The sequence below is a fragment of the Asterias amurensis genome, chromosome 12, assembly GCF_032118995.1.
Source record: "Asterias amurensis chromosome 12, ASM3211899v1".
Taxonomy (NCBI): domain Eukaryota; kingdom Metazoa; phylum Echinodermata; class Asteroidea; order Forcipulatida; family Asteriidae; genus Asterias; species Asterias amurensis.
The window spans coordinates 647,868-668,173 of NC_092659.1; the positions used below are offsets into that span (position 1 = coordinate 647,868).

Below are 20,306 nucleotides of genomic sequence, written 5' to 3' on the forward strand. Positions count from 1 at the left end.
AACAGGAAATTGCGTCAATGATTGTATAAATGATCTGTTTTCACCTAATTGGTAAACTTATTGTTTGGTATCAATAATAAAGGGGAAATTGCACCATCGCTTATTAAACTTATATATACTTTTTTTTTTAATCCTTGTTTGTGGGTTGGGATTTGACAGGACATGACGTTCCAGTGATTTATTTATTGATAGTTTTACCATCCCATGACTGTTAAACTAAACTAGACGTCAGGGACAAACTCTTGTAACATTAACGTCATTATTAGTATACTAATTCACCAACCAGCTACTTTCACTTTGGAGTGTTTCGTTTGGGGTGGGGGGTACATGTCCTTTCTTAAGTAGCTGAGGGTGGGCCTATGTTTGTTTCTTACTGCTTCATTGTTTTAGAAGATGTTTTTTGTACCAGTTTTAATTTGGTTGTCATGGTTTTTAGTCCATTATTTGCTGTTATTGATGTCCCTTAGTCCTGTTCGTGTGGTTTTTGGTGGGTGCTGTTGTTGTCAAATATCTGGATTTAAGTTGTTTTAATGTGTTATAATTTTGTGTGATTCCAAAGCGTTTGGGTGCAATCTCCTTTTTCTATGTAAATATATTTTTATCGTTGTTTTACACATCTCAAGATGCTAGTTTTTGATACTTTTGATACCCTTGAAAGCCCCTGTCCAAGTGTAGTCATTGTGTACGTCTAAAGATTTAGAATAAAATAAATAAATAAATAAATAAATAAGCCAGTAGTTCATTAACCTGGTTTTTGTTGTTGTTTTTCTTTAAAATAATGTGACGAGCAAAATATCTAAAGAAGTATGTTGGTTTGTGTCGTGGACAGACATCAAAATAAACTAGCAACTATGCACAGAACATGAAAGTCAATATCGGAATAACTGCATGACAGAGCTGGGTTTATAGTCATGATGGTGTCACTGCAAATTTGTAATGTTAAAGGTAATTGTTTTCTGGAACCGTTGATTTAAATAGTTAAGCCCGTAGCTCGTTATCCTCATGTATATTGTTCTTGAGATAATATGACGGGCAACAATACAATGGCGATATCTAAAGAAGTCTGTTGAGTTTAGACGTGGACAGACATCAAAATAAACATCCCTAGCGACTGTGGAAGTCTAACTCATCTCGTCGCATCCCATCTAGCTACAATCAGGAAGAGTGACATCCGGGCCACATACTCTGTTGTGTCGCTTCCTTTTCTTATACATTCAAGTGTTAAGGAACCATTCCTCTCAGCCAAATGCTTCACTTCTATACTTCGAGTATCTCATTTCATTAATTTAGACATCGAATCGCCATTTCTTTTATAGGACTGGTTAAGGGTTGGATCCCGTAACCCTTTCATTTGAGCTGTTGATGGAGAATCCATTGAAAGTGGTGGCATTTGAAGATGAAAAGAGGTGCGAGAGTATAGCGTATTGACACTCGGCGCATCAAAACTGTATTAAGAAAACCATTATTCGGGTAATTGTTGGCGGGTTTTCAAATCCCACGCCAAGACCTTTTGCAAGACAGTCTGCTCGACTTTAAGACATTGTAGATTGGACTAAATACCATTGGGTCGTCTCAACTACTAGCATGTAGGTCAAGGGGTTTATGAAGTACAAACAGAGACTTCGGGTTGGCCAAATTTGTTTTAGAATGTTTCTCTTTTGAATTTTTTTTATGAAACATTTGGTTTTCCCTGTTTAACCTTCTCGAATAACAATCGTTCCCGAATTAGCAAAGTGTGTTTTATGATTAATTTGCTTAGTAACTGTGCGAGAATAAGGCATATTGTATTGTGGGTACTTTATTCTAACAATGACGTCTCTGACAGACATGCTTTTCCTGTATAGTATAGGTGAGTCTGTTTCATAACAAATAATAATAATTTATTCATTTATTATGCGCAAGTTTCATAAAAAATATGTACAGGTGCGCATTACAACAATATACAGATATTAACAATAATTTAAACAGATTTAAAGGCAGTGGACACTATTGGTAATTGTCAAAGACTAGCCTTCACAGTTGGTGTATCTCAACATATGCATAAAATAACAAACCTGTGAAAATTTGAGCTCAAACAGTCATCGGAGTTGCGAGATAATAAAGGAACACGTTGCCTTGGATCGGTCGAGTTGGTCTTTGAAAAGCGTTTTGTGACCGTTTGTTATAAAATGCATATGGTTAGAAAGATGATTTAAAAGTAGAATACAATGATCTACACAAACATGCCTCGAAATTGCGTGGTTTTCTTTTTACCTCGTCCAATAACACGGTCGGCCATTTATGGGAGTCAAAAATTTGACTCCCATAAATGGCCGACCGTGATAGTTCGCGACGTAAAAAGAAAACCGTGCAATTTTGAGTGATACTTGTGTGGATCATTATATTCTACTTTTAAAACATCTTTCTAACCGTATACATTTCATAACAAACGGTTTCAAACGCTTTTTATAGACCAACTCGTCCGATCCAAGGCAACGTGTTCCTTAATGAAAGAAAAATAACCCTTGTCGTGCATGTAGATGGTTGATTTCGAGACCTCAAGTTCTAAATGTGAGGTCTCGAAATCAAATTCCAGGAAAATTACTTCTTTCTCGAAAACTATGGCACTTCAGAGGGTGCCGTTTCTCACAATGTTTTATACCATCAACCTCTCCCCATTACTCGTCACCAAGAAAGGTTTTATGTCAATAATTTTGTTGAGTAATTAACAATAGTGTCCACTGCCTTTAAAAATGGTTCCGGTTGTATTTCAATCGTTTGCTTTTTTTTTTTTTTTTTTTTTTCATTTCACTCAGTTATTGAGCATAATATTTTTAGTTCGCGTTTTAAAAGGTGGCCTTTTATTTGTTCGACTTATTGTATGTCATCGTTTCCTTCTTCTTTTCATAAGGAAAGGGAAACTACTTCATCCATTAACCGTTAACAATGCCAGCTTCAATAAGCTAACACGTTTTTTTCTTCGCGTTTTGAGTTCACGTTTTGCAAGATGAATTAGCAAATGAATCTTCTATAAAACGCAGCCATATTACTTATCTAAAGAAAACTAACGTTTTGACAATTTTTACTAATCATCCTCAGAACTAGTCGAGACATAAACAAATTTTACGTAAGTAATGGCTGTGTTTCATAGAAAAATCATTTGCTAAGTTGATATTTTACCAGGCTGATGAACTTCTTTCATGATAAGATGGACATTTTAAATATTTTGTTAACTCCTTCTTCTATCATAATGAAAGGGAAACAACTCTACACATCAACCGTTAACAATACCAGCTTCATCAAGCCAACACCTTGTGTGAACACGCAGAAGTCAAACCACCTGGTATGGATATTAAAACAATAATTAATCACTTCTCTTTGCAGTACATTTCCACGTAGTGCAGTTCCGATTGCTGCGTTGATATATCTAGGAAATGACCCTTTTCCTTCTGCCACAGGTGTTTGTGTCACTTTACGGGTTGTATGTGGTGGCGTAGTTTGCACTTGAGACAAAGGCAGCCCGAACTATCAAAGTGTTCCGCGGTAATGACACCCTAACGATCCCAAGAGCGGACGGGGAACTTTGATATCAAATCATATCCGTATTTACTTTACCCGTCTTGAACTTAAACGTCAATGGATGCTGCCAGCATGCTTATACGGACGTTAATTGTTTATACCCTTTACGGCATTTTGTCGACAATGTATGTTGAAGACAATTTAAAACTTATCACCGAAACGTCCAGCAGTGGATCGTTTTAAAACCACCTTACAAACACATTATAACATCAAACTACGTTACGTGAAAAACCACTGCGTCTCATAAACAATGTTATGATCGTAAATGTTTAAACATCACAATAAGTAATTAACATAATTGTATGGGTTTGTTTCCCATAAGAGTGGCCGTCTCTTTTGTAGCAATCACCTTGAGTGGCCTTCTCGCCTTAAAGCTGTGCGATTCTAGTAAGAAGTTAGAAAATATGGACGATCCGGATCCCAAAGTGACTTAAAGCTTTTGCGGATCAGGCTGGCCCGGAAAGTGGTTTAATCTAATTCGGATTTTGGCGTCATCTTTTCAAATTTTTCCAGATTAATGGTCAGGCCAGATCCGGGTCAATTTTGACCCGGTTTTGGTGAGAGAAACAATGTCCATTCAAACCATTATTTTGACCTTGGGGAGTTGACTATCCGCAATAGTGTTTCGCTAATAATTTTATGCGTTTTATTCATTATACCATTAATCAAAATGTCGGACGATGACGTCATTCTGCTCTAAAATAGGTCTTCAACTAATTCTGTAGATTTTCACTCTTTGGCATTTTCGTTGGAGAATAACAATTCTAGAGGAAAGGTTTTTTATTGACTGCATCACGTATATATCAATTTTTCTATCCCTATCATTTGTGTCTTCTCTTGAGCTTTTATTGACTACATGCGGGCAACCTTTACTGGATGTTTATCATTACAGATTATACATTGAGGGCTACACGCACCGATTAATTTACGTTGTAAGACCATGGTAAGACGAACCAACTTGAAAGAATGGAAACCTATTTTAAGTAAAGATGCCAAGTGGTCTAAAAATCCAGAAAAACAACTTGACCGGCAACCTTAAAGATGGTTCTTTTTTTAAATGGATTCGAAGTTTAATAGAATGGGCACTGAACACGTCCCAGTGGTAAACCGAGAAACATTTTTACAAGCGTTTTTTATTTGCATTGTGTGAACTATGATGCAATGAAACTGCGCGAAATTATGTGCGTTATTGAAACAAAGCTAATGTTGAACCATTCCCTAATGGGGAAGCAGTATGTTTGATAATCACTCTTAAAGTTAATGGGAAAACGAACTTTTGTTTAGTCGCCTATATACAGCAGCTTTCGAAAGCACCTTGAGAGTCTGTTCACGTCGAAGTATTATGGTTATGTAAAAAGTACCCGTTTTTATGCCAACAATTTGAATCTAGGAAAACAAAATGAAACGATAGGAAGGGAAGGTACATGTTTGGTAATTGTCAAAGACCAGTCTTCAGACTTGGTGTATCCCATCCCAACATAAGCATAAAATAACAAGCCTGTGAAAATTTGAGCTGAATTCATCGAAGTTGCGAGAAAATTATGAGAGAAGACCCTTATTGGACGAATTTGTGTGCTTTCAAATAGGAATAAAAGACTTCTGGCTTGAAGTCTTTTATTTTTTTTTTAGTGAGAAATAACCTCTTTCTCAGAATCTATGCTACTTTAGAGGGAGCTGTTTCTCAATGTTTTATATCATCAACAGCTCTCCATGCTCGTTACCAAGTCAGTTTTTAAGTTAATATTTGTTTTGAGTAATTACCAAACGTGTACCTTCCCTTTTAGGTATAACTAAGGTATTCGTGTCGGAAACACAATAATTGGTGCAGCCTCAAATATTTACAAGCCGATCTCTTGCCGAAATTGTCACTAAAATCTCCTCCACACTATTTCATTCCGTGGTAATTAGCATTCACGTTGTTAATAATTGTAATTAATGTAAGCTGGCTCGACAAAACCTGAACATCTAACGTCACACCTTGAGGCTTGAGCCTACGCTAATCCCTGTCCATAATGACCTTTGACCTCGCACTCAAATCACATTGATTTTCGCAGTCAAATCCTACGTACAATAAAACAAATGCACGCGGCTGCATAAAGACGATCCAAAGGTGCAACTGCCGAATATCACCTCGGATCAATCAAAACACATACATGAAAAGCTTACGTCACTGCACGTTTATCCAATGAGAATACTGTTAAACCAATACCTGTCTGTCATGGCACCCGTCTAACTCGAATCATCCTTGGACGGTGCGTGATACACCAATATAGCACATAGATCCCTGGCAGTGTGGGCGAGAGTTCGTGTTCCTGTGTCGGGGTCGACTCAATAGATCCAAAGCGTGGGCACGAGGTCGATAATTACCACTTATCCTGTCATTTTGCCATGATGCTCTAACAAATACAATCCTAATTTCAAAGGAACATAACATAGTGTTTGTTGCTAACAAAACAGTTGCTGGCAGTGTAAGTACCTTATGTTACCAACCGCATCAACTGACAAACTTGTAGAAGTTTGAGATCGGTCGGCCATCTGGATCATGAGAAAATAGTGAAAACCGATTACACAGTTTGCAAGGCATCGATTAATAAAATAATGAATAAAATGCTCACTGAGCGATTAACCCCAAATAATATGACATTTTAGACAGAAATATTTGTTTGTAAACAAATTCTGTAATGTCCCTTTTACTAAAAAATGCACTATATATACTATATTATTGGTTATACTAAAATATACGCCATTGACCAGTTCCAATCGGGGGGGGGGGGGCAGGATCAGATCGTGTTTATTTCAGGTACGAAGGATGTAATTAGTAGCGTAGTGATCAACAACAATTGATGACGTCACGCTGATTGTAAACTAACAACATTCTAGAATTGTCCCCTGTGTGATGATCGGACCTCCTATGAAAACGAAACCGCAATGATCCTCATTAAAGGAATTCCCAAACCATCTATACTGCCAATTAGCACCGGATGTTACAGCTTGTCAAAATGCTAACTATAGGTTTTCTCGGTCAATTTCGGAAAACGAGCAGCCAATTTAACCACAAAGCTATTCTATTTATTCGCGCGAAATAGAATGGTACTCAAAAGGGTCATTCGATTTCATTTTATGATTAGTCAAATGTAATGTTGCGTCATTCGAATTAACAAAATAATCATTCAATTTAACAATTCTTCAAAGCAGCATTCAAATTCGCAGACGCTTCTTGAGGCATGTGTGTCACGAAAAAGAATGACGCTACGCTAAATTGAACAGAGTGCTTAAGGAATTTGACTCGACCCAAAACGTAATTGAATGGCCGAATTCTGAGTTTGAAACGCAGTAACAACTGGAAAAGCAAAACAGCTTTAATTCGAACGCATGAAACTTAAATTGACTGCTCATTTGCCGAATTTGACCGAGAAAACCTATATTAGTGTTATTTCGCGTCAAATACAAAGTGTAGTATTAAACTCATAGACCGTTGGGAGATCGAGCGAGTGCCCAATAACAACGCAACCTAGTGTACGCATCTGGCGTACTAACCTACCTATTTTATCCAACCTATAGTTGACACATTCTATTATTTTAATTAAAAATCTCTTTATTAATTATCAAAATTTACAAGTCAGCTTGGCCAACACATTCCCTTGTCACTTTCTTCATGCTTAAAGGCACTGGGCACTATTGGTAATCACTCAAATGTATTTAGCAATCATACTTGGTAATGAGCAATGGGGAGCTGTTGATAGTGTAACGCATGTTAGAAACGTCTCCCTCTAAAGTAACGTGATTTTTAAGAACAAACAAAATAATGTATCTGAATCTCATAAAAGACTTCAGACCTGAAGCCTTTTGGGGGCTTATGCAGCATGCAAACTTGTGTTTTTTTCTGTTATTATTCTCTTCTCATTCCAATGACCAATTGAGTCCTTTGACAATCATCAAGGTGTCCAGTGCCTTTAACAAAATGATTACATCTCATTTTCAAATGACTTTCCACAATTCGGTCGTCTCGACGAAATGAAATTGTCACGCCCGAGGATCAACTCCAGCTTCTTGTTTCTTTTGGTAATTTATCAACCATGGGATCGTTTATTATAAAGAATCCTTAAGGAATGAGGGGAACATGAGAGACAAGTCATTTGATTAATATGGATTTGTGTATTGTAATTATACGTGATAAAACTACGGGGAATCAATGTGACCTAAAAATAGGTTTGATTCATGCCGTCAAATGTTTTCTCCAAATAAAATGGATGACCTCAAACATACCTTTGGTTTTAGTAATTGTTTGATTAACATAAAACTAACCTGTGAAGTATTAATTTCAAAAGTTGGACGGCGTTCTTTAGTTATCACCGAAAACCCAGAGCGAATGTTCACAAGTAAGAATAATCCTTATTAGGAATACACAGCCTGAGAACCATAACTGTCAGTAACGCTTCTCAGATTCAAATTTTGGGGACATAATCTGCTATATTTTCCCATAACCACATTACTTCAAGATGAGATGACTCTTAAAGTGCTCTTACAATCAAAAGCTACTGTAGGCTTCTCGAGTCAACGATTTGTATTAACAATAATTTTAAGAGTGATAACCAAACGTTCATCTTAAAACACATTATTTAAGAAAACAATGTTTCATTCCCGAATGTGATCAAACATGAATCATTATGTTGACATGGGCAATTACATTGCAACACAAATTGATGAGTTTCATTCAACGATGTAGCTAAGCACTAACCAAGCACTATGTACACTCTCGCACATTAAACAGATCAACAAGAGAGACTATTGTGTGGTTTGGATGTGGCGAGAATAATAACCTAAACTGAACAACTGGCGGAAACTTTGCATCTATCTTCTCGAGTATTAGCTGAGAGGGGTGATGCAAAACTGCAAACACTATGGTGTAACTGTGGACACGATGGATGTTGTCATAAATATATAACGAAGAGAGAACCCAACCTGACTTGGGGTCCTAAAACTACACCAATGTCATTGTTTTGGCAGAAATAAGTATTATTTTAACACTATGCTGTACCTTTTGATGCTGGTTTGGTAACATGTGACAAAATTTATGGTGTAAAATGAACACCCCAGTTTCGGAACAGGTTAGTTTACAAGCAGGACAGTTCTGTTCAGAATTGAGAAATCTCCCGAATTCCATGGTGTAAAATGAACACCCCAGTTTCGGCCCAGGTTAGTTTACAAGCAGGACAGTTCTGTTCAGAATTGAGAAATCTCCCGAATTCCGAAAATCGACTCAGGGTACAAAAGAAGTCTCCGAGAAAAAAATCTACTCTGCCGTACGCGTAGTAGAGAAGTCTCCCAAACGCCGAAAAATGTACTCCGCGGTATCTGAATATATGGCAAGACAAATTCTCAAGAGAACAAACTCTACCTGGCAAGTAGATGTTATCAAAAGAACAAACTCTACCTGGCAAGTAGATACACACATAGTGTTACAGGAAACCAACAATAAATTGATACCTCACCATGCAATGCCTCAAACCCATGTCTTGTCATTGTTAGGTAATGTTCACCACCATTTGCCTTTTTCCCTATAGCTAAAATTTAGAAACATGCCCTGTCGCTAGCACGCTGGACTGAGTCCGCGTCAAATGTGCCTTTAGATGACACCTCGATAATTCCACATCAAACTGTTATACTTTATGCTTCAAGTTTCCCTATTAGACTTTTTTCCCTTCTTCTTCTCTCTACTCAAGGGTTCCTCGCAAGCTTATCAAGTCAATCTACCAGGGCTTTTTTGCAAAAAACTTGCTTTCTACGACCCGTATCTCGGTGAAATCTTCCTCGGCTTAGAGTTAATTCCTGAGGCCTTTTGAGATCTGACCTGTTTTCTATCTTCCTTGTGTCACATCTAAACACGTCTGCATATGTAGTTCTTTTTAATCAAGGAGACTGCGAGAAAAAGAAAATCTTTAGAAATCGCTCTTATATACTCGACAGGAAGCGAACAAGGCCGTTTGAGTAGCGAACGCGTCGTCTGACTTTTCATTTATTGAGATTATGGCGGGAACCAATATTGCTCTAAACCAACTACTATACACATGGTGTAAAAGAAGTATTAGAATGAGTTTGTATGTCTCAATATTCCTCAGTGAAAATATCCACTAACCCATTAATAAAAACTGACATAAGATTTATGTAATAGAATATACAGGACTCTATCACACATTATTTGGTGTTACAGTCAATGCTGATATTGTGTGGTTTCACGCACGTCTGAACTCGATGGCTGGGTGCTGGGGGAGTATACACGACCAACCATTAAACTAACAACTCAAGTAAAGAATGTTTCAAAAAAGAATGTGGGTTGTGTTTGTCGTTGTTTAAACAATTCAAATCGTCCATGCAGGCAACAGTCGGGTTGTGTTGATATTTGATAAAACGTTTCCTCTTTCAAACGTGTTTTCGATACAGATTTATGTATTTTATGGTTTGGATTAATATCTTGGAAATTAGAAGTAGGTCAAGTTATTGTTGGGAAAAAGATAACGTTTTGGTCATAACTGCAAAATAGTCGGTTCACATGTTTATAAATAATAAGAGCACAAAAATGTATTTGTTTTGAGCCTTATGTAAACAACTCAAAGTGCCTTAAAACACACCCAGGCAATAACATCCTTTAAAATAAAATTAAAATTAAAGACAAAAATTTTAAGTGTACAGTAGTCAGCCAAACGGCAACAAATTTCAGCAAAGCAAACTAAAGGTAAATAACAAACTAAGAAGATATCTCACCGGGACAAAACACGATTTTTGGTTTGACAACTTTACAGTGTTATATAAATTGACCTAATGTATATGACGTCATTTCAGTAGGGCGCCCTCACCTAGAGGTCAAAAGGAGGTTGTTCATTGGCCAATACTGTGCGCCGCGCGTATAAATCTGTGCGTCTCGATTGTCTCGATTTAACATCTCAAACCTTTGTGTTTTGCCTTTTCTTTCAAACACTTTAATGTCATCTAAATTCAGATATACCATGAAAATAATAATCTGCTTATCAACACATGATAAAACTCCCATGTCTTATAAATATTTTGAAATTAAAAACCAACCAAAACAGACACTTTGCTTATAAATGACTCAACATGCCATTAACGTTTATAAGTCTTCCCTGTTAGGTGTACAGCATCAACCGAATCATTCTGATCTTCCCGTTTGATGTTTACCTTCGCCGCTCAATTATCGGTTTGATATCCTGACAGTATTGAACTCACAATGTCAACACTGAAACTCAGATAAAAATGAAAATATTTGACGTAAAAACATAAAGGCCGCCATGTAAATCCTACAGGCTGCTAAACCTATTAATCTTCCGTAATAGATGCTGAGTATGTGTGTAGTTGCGTGTATAGATTTTTATTAAGTATTATGGAAAGTGGTGTGCTAATGCAGGAGGTAATTCATTAGCAATTTCATAAAAAGTGTATAGTCGGGGTGGTTTGGCCAACGTCTCTGCAACGGTCAAGAAATAAGCACCATAAGGTTTAAAGTGACTTTGCACTTAGTGTTTTGTCAAAGAAGTAAGTCCATTATTATAACTACGAGCTTTTGTTTTTTATTTAAATATATGGTACATGTTTTGATGGGGGAACAAAATAAATAAAAACTTAGATTAGTTTTTCAACAAAACCCTGAAATTTTGCCCGACATGTGAGATTATTGAAGTTATTTTACAAAGTTGGTTAAGAAAAAAAACTTATAATTTTAGTGTAAGCTGACTGAATACGAGATTAATTTTTTCCGCAAAATATTTCCCTCTGAATTAAAGAAAAACTCGAGAAAACTAAATTCAAAAACCTAACAAAACGCAAAGCAAATTTTGGTTGTCACCCCCAAAATGAAGGCTATAAATTGTGTCTTGTTTTTCCCCTTTTTTTCTTCCGATGCACAAGAGACCCAATTTTAACAGATTTGTTTTTCCATGTATGGTCGATCTCACAATACATGAACAGTGTCTCCGACTATTTTGTCAGTTCTACCAATGCTGGACATTCCCTTTAAGCCTCAAGCACTGACATATTTCATTTTTAACGTCATAAAAAAGATATGTCTCTCTATAAGCCGTTTGCCAACATGACATGGTTTTGACACCCATCCCTCTAAGGGCACCAATTATTTTATAAACCCTTTAAACAATGAAAACTGTTTAACCCAAACTAAACTGCTTCTGGCATGCAATCTAAAACTGTCCCCATGGTCTATTTATCAGAAATTAGACCATTACTCCAGAAATAAATGTACAAAAAATTAGGCAACGATCGATCTTTTGTGTAATTAAAATATTTTATTCTTATCAATCATACATTAATGTTCATCTGACAATATTTGAATTGATTTGGCTAATTGCAACAATTTGATGAACCTATAAAGGTAAGGTATGCTTTTAGGTAATCAATCCATAAATTAATTGCCATAAAAATTTACTTGATAAATAGCGACAGCTTTTAGAAAAGGTTTTTTTTAAGGAATGAGGCTTCAGAGAAAGGAGTTTAAAATCATGTCAATCTGAGAAACGTTTCTAGAGTTTTCTAACGGACTGCATTTTGCTTTTAGCAAAACACAAAACAGACCAGTCGGGTAATAAGTGGCATACACATTCGGTTACATTGCTTATTTTTCATCCAATCAGTTTACTTTGGATGCAATTTGTGAAGCAAACTACATAACATTGAACCAGATATAACAGTAAGTGAAATACACATTAGTCTGGAAACCTTGCTCATTTTGTTATCAAATCAGTTTACTTTATATTATTTGGTCTATTTTCGTCAAATCTGTTTACTTTGAATGCAAGTTTCTAAGCAAAATACAAAGCCGTTTTCCACCAAATCGGTTTATTTTGTTAACATAATGCCATTGGTGAATTTACAGGTAATTTAAAATTGCCTATCGACTCAGTTATTCATAGTTATTCCAATACAATTAGTGCTTGACTAGTGATCGCATGGGCTACTTCTAGTCATTATGTCTGATAGAGGATGAGTTAGACCAATCATTTATAGAGTTGCTTGAGGAGACTATTATTACATCTTCCGAAGCATACAAATTGGATTTTACTTAATGCTCCCCTAGAGGGTTACAATAAGTTCCTTATTTCTTTGCCTGGATGTGACGCAACGTCTTGGAGATGTAGATGACAAACAATATGTGGTGCTATATATTCCCATATTTATATAAGAAATATAAAAAAATAAAATAAAACTAAACTAGAACTTTTAGTTACATGTTTCTTTTGCACCTGCAATATTCACTGACAGGTTGACAGCTAAAGTCATTTAAAATGTCAATTATCTAAAATTTCATCTGTGTTTTGACACGAAAACATTGCCGGTTCAAAATTCAAGGCTTTTGTTATATATTTTCGATGTCTTCGCGTTACGTCTTTAATAAGCCACATCCGATCTTTATCACAGTCTCAAATAGCTTTTGTATTTCTCAATTTCATCCTGTGGAAGGTTTAAATTTCGCAATCCGTAAACTTTTTTTTAAAACTTATATATTATTCGGGGAAACATTTCTCTGTCAATATTATTCTCTCAGCTCTGAAAATTGGTCTGCAACAAAAGTGACTTTCTGTGATCAAAATTAAGTAAGCCATTTGAGCAGTAAGATAAACAGTAATTTTGGGAGTCTTTAGAAGAAATCAAACAATAAAACAACATCCAAATGTCACTTCAATTAACTCGAAAACCCTGACATTTTGTTTTGCATACTTAACATTTACTCTGAATGATCCTCTTTCGAGAACTTTAGTGATATGAGAATTGTGATTCAATACTTTCAACCGTTATAGGTTCGAGACCGACTTAATTGATTTTACATCTCATTCAAAGCTATTGGCAGATTTATTACTTAGTTAAGGGCCTTTTTAATTACTAGTATGGCTTCTTATCCCCACTCTGTTACGCTCAGCAGGGCAACTCAACATTCAGTATTTTCCAGTGGGACTTTGCAGATAACCGAAGGTCGCCTAATTCTCAGTTGATGATGGTACAATTTGTGTGAACCAAAAAAAACAAACAGATCGTGGTGTCGAATTACACAAATAAAAATCATATTTTGAAATTATTTCCATAAGTTAACCTTAACGATATTGACACGGCATGGATGGGGGGAAACCTTTCTCTTTATAACTGTATATAAGTATCACGCGTTATGCATCAATACCGGAACTCTAAACCATCGCTTTGAAGTGCCATAAATCGATAGCTTTTCACTTTTTGAACAGACATTTCATCCAACCTCCCTGGAATTCACTCGAACCCTTACAAAGAAACCTGGTAAACGATAGCCTCACTCTTCATAATTGCTTCTTTAGTAAGAGGTAACATAAAAGATACACTTTCAGAGGTTTTTAGACCCGGAGTCTATGGTTGTGGTTGTTCTGTCACGATCCTGGGTGCCTTTTGTTGCATCCCATATAAAAGGAAATAATAATGTCCCTGTAAAGCCAATGCACTTGAGGGTTATCAAGACAATCACATGATCTCGGATGTCACCGTCGGTACTTAAGTTTAGGGTATCCAAACTTTTGGCTCAAATGAACAAACCTCATTTCATTCAAGAAATTATCCCCATGAACAGAAAATAATATTATAAGAATAGTTTTGCAAGTTTATGTTTGAGTCAGCCTTTTTCTTCTGAAGTATGCCACGGTGACTGTTCTGTTTTTTATAGAGCTGTTTCCCTATTCTATTATTGGCTGAAAAGCCGAGCTTAAAATCAATACACTGTGTCTGAGATAGCGCTCAATGCTGCACATGATCTAATCGATTTTGGCGCCAGAATATAATTTGGAATCCAACCTTTTCAGATGAAAATGAAATCGTCCTTGATCGAGACACGATTTATATCTGATTCGTCGCCCTAACATCATTTGATTTGACGCATATAAACCTTTTTGAGATATGGTGACAGAGTTCTATGACACTACTTGGTTTGGGTACATTGGTTTGTATATACCCAAACCAAACAGCGTACTCATGTATAGCGGCCACCGTTCCTCAAAATTTTAGTAAGAGTTAGACTATAAGACAAAGAACCAATAACGCTCACAACGCTAGCAAACTTTGGTAGCTTTTGATCTCCAACCCGCCCATGCCTAATTCGGTGTTGGTATAATCCAGTGTTTTGAAGGCCGACTTAGTAGAAATAATGGACATGAAATGAGTTACAATATTGTACGTGGTCCAGCTAATTACATTGACTATTTAACTAATTTTAACTGGACGTTGCGTAGGAAAATAATTGTCGAAACAAGATCAGATTGCTTACTTCTGGAACGGGGAAAAAGTGATCAAATTAGTGGCGGCTTCATTTACTTTACTCAAGCTGTATTATGACTAAAGAATTTAAAACGAGACAACTAGCTGTTGCAAACTGCTTCAGGTTGGGTCACACTAAAACAAAGTATCAAAACGTCTGGTTCCTTACAAGAAAATCGTAAAACGGGTTTAGTCTGTGAAGAACGTATAGCTTTGGCCAGAAATGTCTTAAATGTAACCCTGGTTACCTAAACTCTGGTAATGAGTTGGGTATGTCTATAATACCCCAATCATACCGAACTCTTTCTCACTACACTCTGAAGAAAACAAATGTAGCCGAATGAGTTAAACTGTGTGCAAACGGAGTGGACGTTGTTACAACTTGTTACGGTCTATTCATGAACTTCATGAACGGGATCGGACGGGTATGATCGGGATGGTGCTCCAAGACGATGAGCCGGCTCAAACTTTCACGCGACCTTCCCGTCCCGCATTTGGACGGAGTGACAACGTATTAGGGCCGTGTCCGAATTGTCGACTTCGGCTACAGCTACGGCTAGGGCGCGCACGTCTGCTATTCTTCAACACTGACAGACGCGCTGATCCTGCCGTAGCTGTAGCCGAAGTCGCCAATTCGGACACGGCCTAAGAAGGACGTACGAACGGAATTGCCGTACTTGTGTCTAACTATGGACGTGCTGGGCGTGGTGCGGTCGGGCGTCGTTTGGATGTACGTGTGCACACACACCGGGTCCGTTTGTATGGTGACCCTGAAGGGACATCGCATAACGCAAACGTGTGCGCACACGTATGCAATGTCGTGAAACAAATCGCGAATATATGCGCACACGTATACGATATCGTGAAACAGTTCGCAAATATGTGCGCACACGTTTGCAATGTCGTGAAACAATTCGCGAATATGTGCGCACACGTATGCAATGTCGTGAAACAATTCGCGAATATGTGCGCACACGTATGCAATGTCGTGAAACAAATCGCGAATATGTGCGCTCACGTATGCAATCTCGTGAACCAAATCGTGAATATGTGCGCACACGAATGCGATTTGTTTTGCAATGTCGTGAATTTTATTGCATACCATGTTGCATACCATTAGGATGATGTCATAGTTGTGGATAATTTGTTACCGATCCAGCAGGCTCCCTCTGTAAAGCATGTGTATACCCAGGAACTTGGCACCAGGCCAAGGAAGACCACCCGCCTCGCTTGCCTCACAACAAAGACTACTGCTGCAATGACTACCGCTTATCTCACTGTTGGAAAGAAACCTCCCAGATCACTAGACATTTTATTCAAAGGTATGCAACATGGTATGCAATAAAATTCACGACATCGCAAATAATATTCGCAGACGTGTGCGCACATATTCGCGAATTGTTTCACGACATTGCATACGTGTGCGCACATATTTGCGAATTGTTTCACGACATTGCATAGGTGTGCGCACATATTCGCGAATAGTATCACGACACTGCATTCGTGTGCGCACACGTTTGCGATATGCGATGTCCCTTCAGGGCCACCATACGTTTATATTACGTTCATCCCGTATACAGACAGACCAAACTGATTACCAGAATTTAACTTTATACAACGGTCACATAATACACATTGTCCAGCCACGGCTTTACGTTCTAGAAGCCATACCAAAAACCGTTTAACGATTTTTTAGGACGTATTACGTTTTGAGGACTATAGTTTGGTGTGACATTTAGCCTTGTGTACGGTATCAATGCAAAACACAATTATTAGTTATCAGTGAAAAAGGCAAGCTAACACAAAGAGCTATCTTTGGGGAAAAGGAGAAGGCAAAAACAAACAAGTTATATTAGGCATTTTCTTCTTAGATAATCAGACCTTGAAGAAACGATCGGTCTGTCTTAACGATACGTACGTCATCGTCATCCAAAACAAGACTCTTAAACTAATATTATGGCGAATGTGCGATAAAACTCACGTCATTAAGGCCTACACCCTTTAGTTTGGGGGAAAATGAAATACCCAGAACGTAATAAACACTGTGAGCCATTGAACACAAAGACATGTTTTACAAGGAGAACCTACATTCATAATTACGACACTAGGGTATCGGATAATCTATCAAGTAAGAACATCCCCTCTCCACTTTTCAACTCACCAGGGACCAGTCCTTCCTAATCTAATTCGATGTTCCCACCCACTTACTTCAATATGAAAGAATTATTACAAACAAGCGTCTTCTTACTGGGGTTACATTTGGGATTAAACTATTTCTGTGACGTCACTCCATTGATGAAAGTGTATAATTCTATTACGAATCTACGCTTAACTGTAGACTCGTTACAAATTAGGTGAAAGGCCTATAGTTCAACTTGAAAATGACCGTCTTTCCAAATTGTAAGATAACGCGATGTGCAAAACTCAGCTGAAACATGTTAAAAATTTGCATAATTGTGACCAAACGTCGTTTAAGTCATGAAACCTAAATTGTAGATTCGATGTATTCGCATTCGGCTCGTTCATTCTACCCACGAACTTAGCGTCCATTCTCCTTAACTTAATCAAGAGTTTTGGTTCGAGTCCCGGTCGTGACATTTGTATCCTTGAACAAGATGCTTTTCCATATTATTCCAAATTGCTTCTTCAGTTCTTTTACCAAAATGTGATTGTGTTGGCAACCAAGTGGATATTGGTCACGTTACCATAGAAACACACCTTTTGATGGACAAATTTTGATTGCAGATGAAGCGCGGCACGGATGTACAAAGATTATATTGTTGTTAGTCCGATGTGTGCGTGGTTTGTCCCCTTGTTCACTGCATTTCGAAGCGAGGATGGCGCTGTTTAATATGTCAGACGACTGTTTTATGAATGCAGCTGTGTAGAAGTGTCAAAGTGTGAATTAATTTCCAAGGGTTAACACGTTCGAAATACCTCTAGCCACCGCGAGCCGGGATAATACGTAGTAGACATCTACTTACACATTGGTTTAAGGGTTAAAACAAATTATAATTGTTTAGCTTTAAATAGAGCACTGGCCAGTATTCGTTTTGGGGTTGTCTCAGTGTTAGTTATTTAATTGCCAATCATTTTGAAATTTACCATGTTCGAATCCCACCGAGTGATTTACCTATGGTCTTGTTTTCACAAAACTCGGTAAAATACAAATATATACATGTGCAAAAACACTTAGTGCAAAGGTAAAAATAAATGTTATTGTGTAAGCACTGGCCGGTGTTCGTTTGGGGTAATCTGTGTACTTATTCAATTGCCAACCATTGAATGTACGATTGACTACCTCAGCTAGGCACACTTCCTCAGATAGAAAGAGGCTCTAGCGTGGGTTCGAACCCCACCTGGTTGCTTTGCCTCTGGAAATGTTCTGACAGAACTCGGGAAAGTACTGAGTAAACAGTGCTTAATACACACACTGGTGTAAATTAGGGGAAACACAATTATTTGGTTTAAGTATATATAGAACACTGGCCGGGGCTGTACGTGTACCTATTCGATTGTCAGTCATTTAGAAATGTGCAATGTTTGAATCCTACCAAGTGATTCCCCTGTGAATTTCTTTTTTCACAGAACTCGGAAAAGTAGGCATATGTGCAGTAACACATAAATGCAAGGGTGAAACAGATTATGGTCAAGTAGATCACTGGTCGGTGTTTATTCGGGGTGATCTGTGCGTACTTATTCCATTGGCAATCATTTTGAAATGTACAAATTGACAGAATCCACATTTCAGCTGAACACACCTCCTCATAGATAAACCAAGAGGCTCCAGGACGTCTGCTAAATTAATTTCTATTGTCTGTGAATAATCGATATATACAATGGCCGTCGGGTTTAACACCGACTGACGTGAAACACGTACACGCCTCCACTGTGTACGGCTTGGCTCCTCTCTCTTTAAGGCTGGAGGTAAAGCGTATTCCTTCAGTCAGGGGGGAACTCACCGATTCGTTCAGACCGACCCACAACAGATTCATTTTGAAGTAAGACAAAAAAAGCTACGCACAAATCAGCAAGAGGAGGTAGCCCCGCTGCTTGTTCTACAACGGTGTTCTTCCTATTTAAGTTCACAGCCTCAACGAGTATTTTTTGGGGGAAGCGACTTGGAAGTTCACTTTTTATTCGAGCGTTGGAAAGTCGTTGTTTGGTTACAGCGGCTCTGGCCAGTGTTGAGAGAGTTGCCTGAGGTAAGTTTTTTTTTCCAGTGAGTTACTATAATCATTAGCGGTCCCTTTTCAAACATAGTTCAAGTGCCTGTTCAGTGGAGTGTAAGTACTTCCGTTTCATGTTTGGACGGCATGCTTGTGTCTCGAAGACGTATTCCTCCATGCTTGAAGCTAAAGTCTCTTCCACATTTAACAATTTGGCGGGCTTAATTTCCTGATTTCGGTTTCGTAAGCTCACTAGTAGCTCTGGAAGAAGAAGAAAAAAATGGAATTACATTCTGACTGATTAGGACTCGGAGACGTCCTATTTTGGTCTCAACTTTAATTAGCAGGCGAGAAGTACAATTTGCTAGATGGTGGTGAAACTGGGGTCGATATTTCTTACCACAACTTCTGAGTACGATTTTTTTTTAATCAAGAAAACTCCGCCAAACGTTGATGAGTTTCACAACTCGATTGTTGCGCGCTGGACAGAAAACTTAGATGTGTGAGGTTTGTTCATGTTATGTATTCAGACGCAGTGTGTGGGCGGGGAGGGGGCAATTTGTGGACACCTTTTCAGGTTCAGATTTCATAAGTAAGTTAACTGATATGACCTAATTATTTCTAAAAGCTGTACCAGTTGAAACTCGGACGAGCTGGAACCGTCGGCATTAACCACACCTTCCATAATTATCAATTATTGGGAAGCCTGGTATAAAAACAAGTAGGCCTACGGAGTGTTAACAGATATTCCTGTCCCAGTCTGTCTTTGTTTGTTTTGTCAGCAACAAAATTTGCTGTCCTCCTTTACACCGGGACATTTCTGTGTATGTGTGATGGGGAGGGGGAACTTTGCCCCTTACCAGCTACTATTGATGAGTTTTTCACAATAGCAACCAAAATTCTATATTGGAACCAAAACAGTTATCGAGTTTGTGTTAACTACAGAAAAAGGTGCCTGCGTACATATCTTGCTCATTGGTCTCTTTTCGATAAGTGCACGTTCTTTTCAAGCATTACACATCGCACGGGACCAACGGCTTTTCGGCCCATCCGAAGGTCGTATCAATAATGGTTAAGTGTATTGCTTAAGTACACAGGTTTCACGACCGGGCTTGAACCCACACTTCAATTGAGCACTGCAGCGCTCTTATCGACTTAACCAGTATACCCAACATTCAGTGGTTTAACTGATGCCTTAAAACAACATTTGTTGTGAGAACACTTTCCAAAATTATGTTTAATAAAACAAATTCTCAGATTCTGAACTATCTAGCTAGGCTGTTTTGT

The 20,306-nt window shown here is 37.8% G+C and overlaps 1 protein-coding gene across 1 annotated transcript in view; it reads left to right on the forward strand.

Annotated features, from left to right (window-relative positions):
• The first annotated feature begins 18,785 nt into the window (after window positions 1-18,785).
• Window positions 18,786-20,306, forward strand: part of LOC139945517 (uncharacterized) — a 56,336-nt gene continuing 54,815 nt past the window's right edge. The window contains exon 1 of the mRNA XM_071942888.1: window positions 18,786-19,055. The gene's annotated coding sequence lies outside the window, so the exon portion shown is untranslated. The remainder of the gene's footprint in view (window positions 19,056-20,306) is intronic.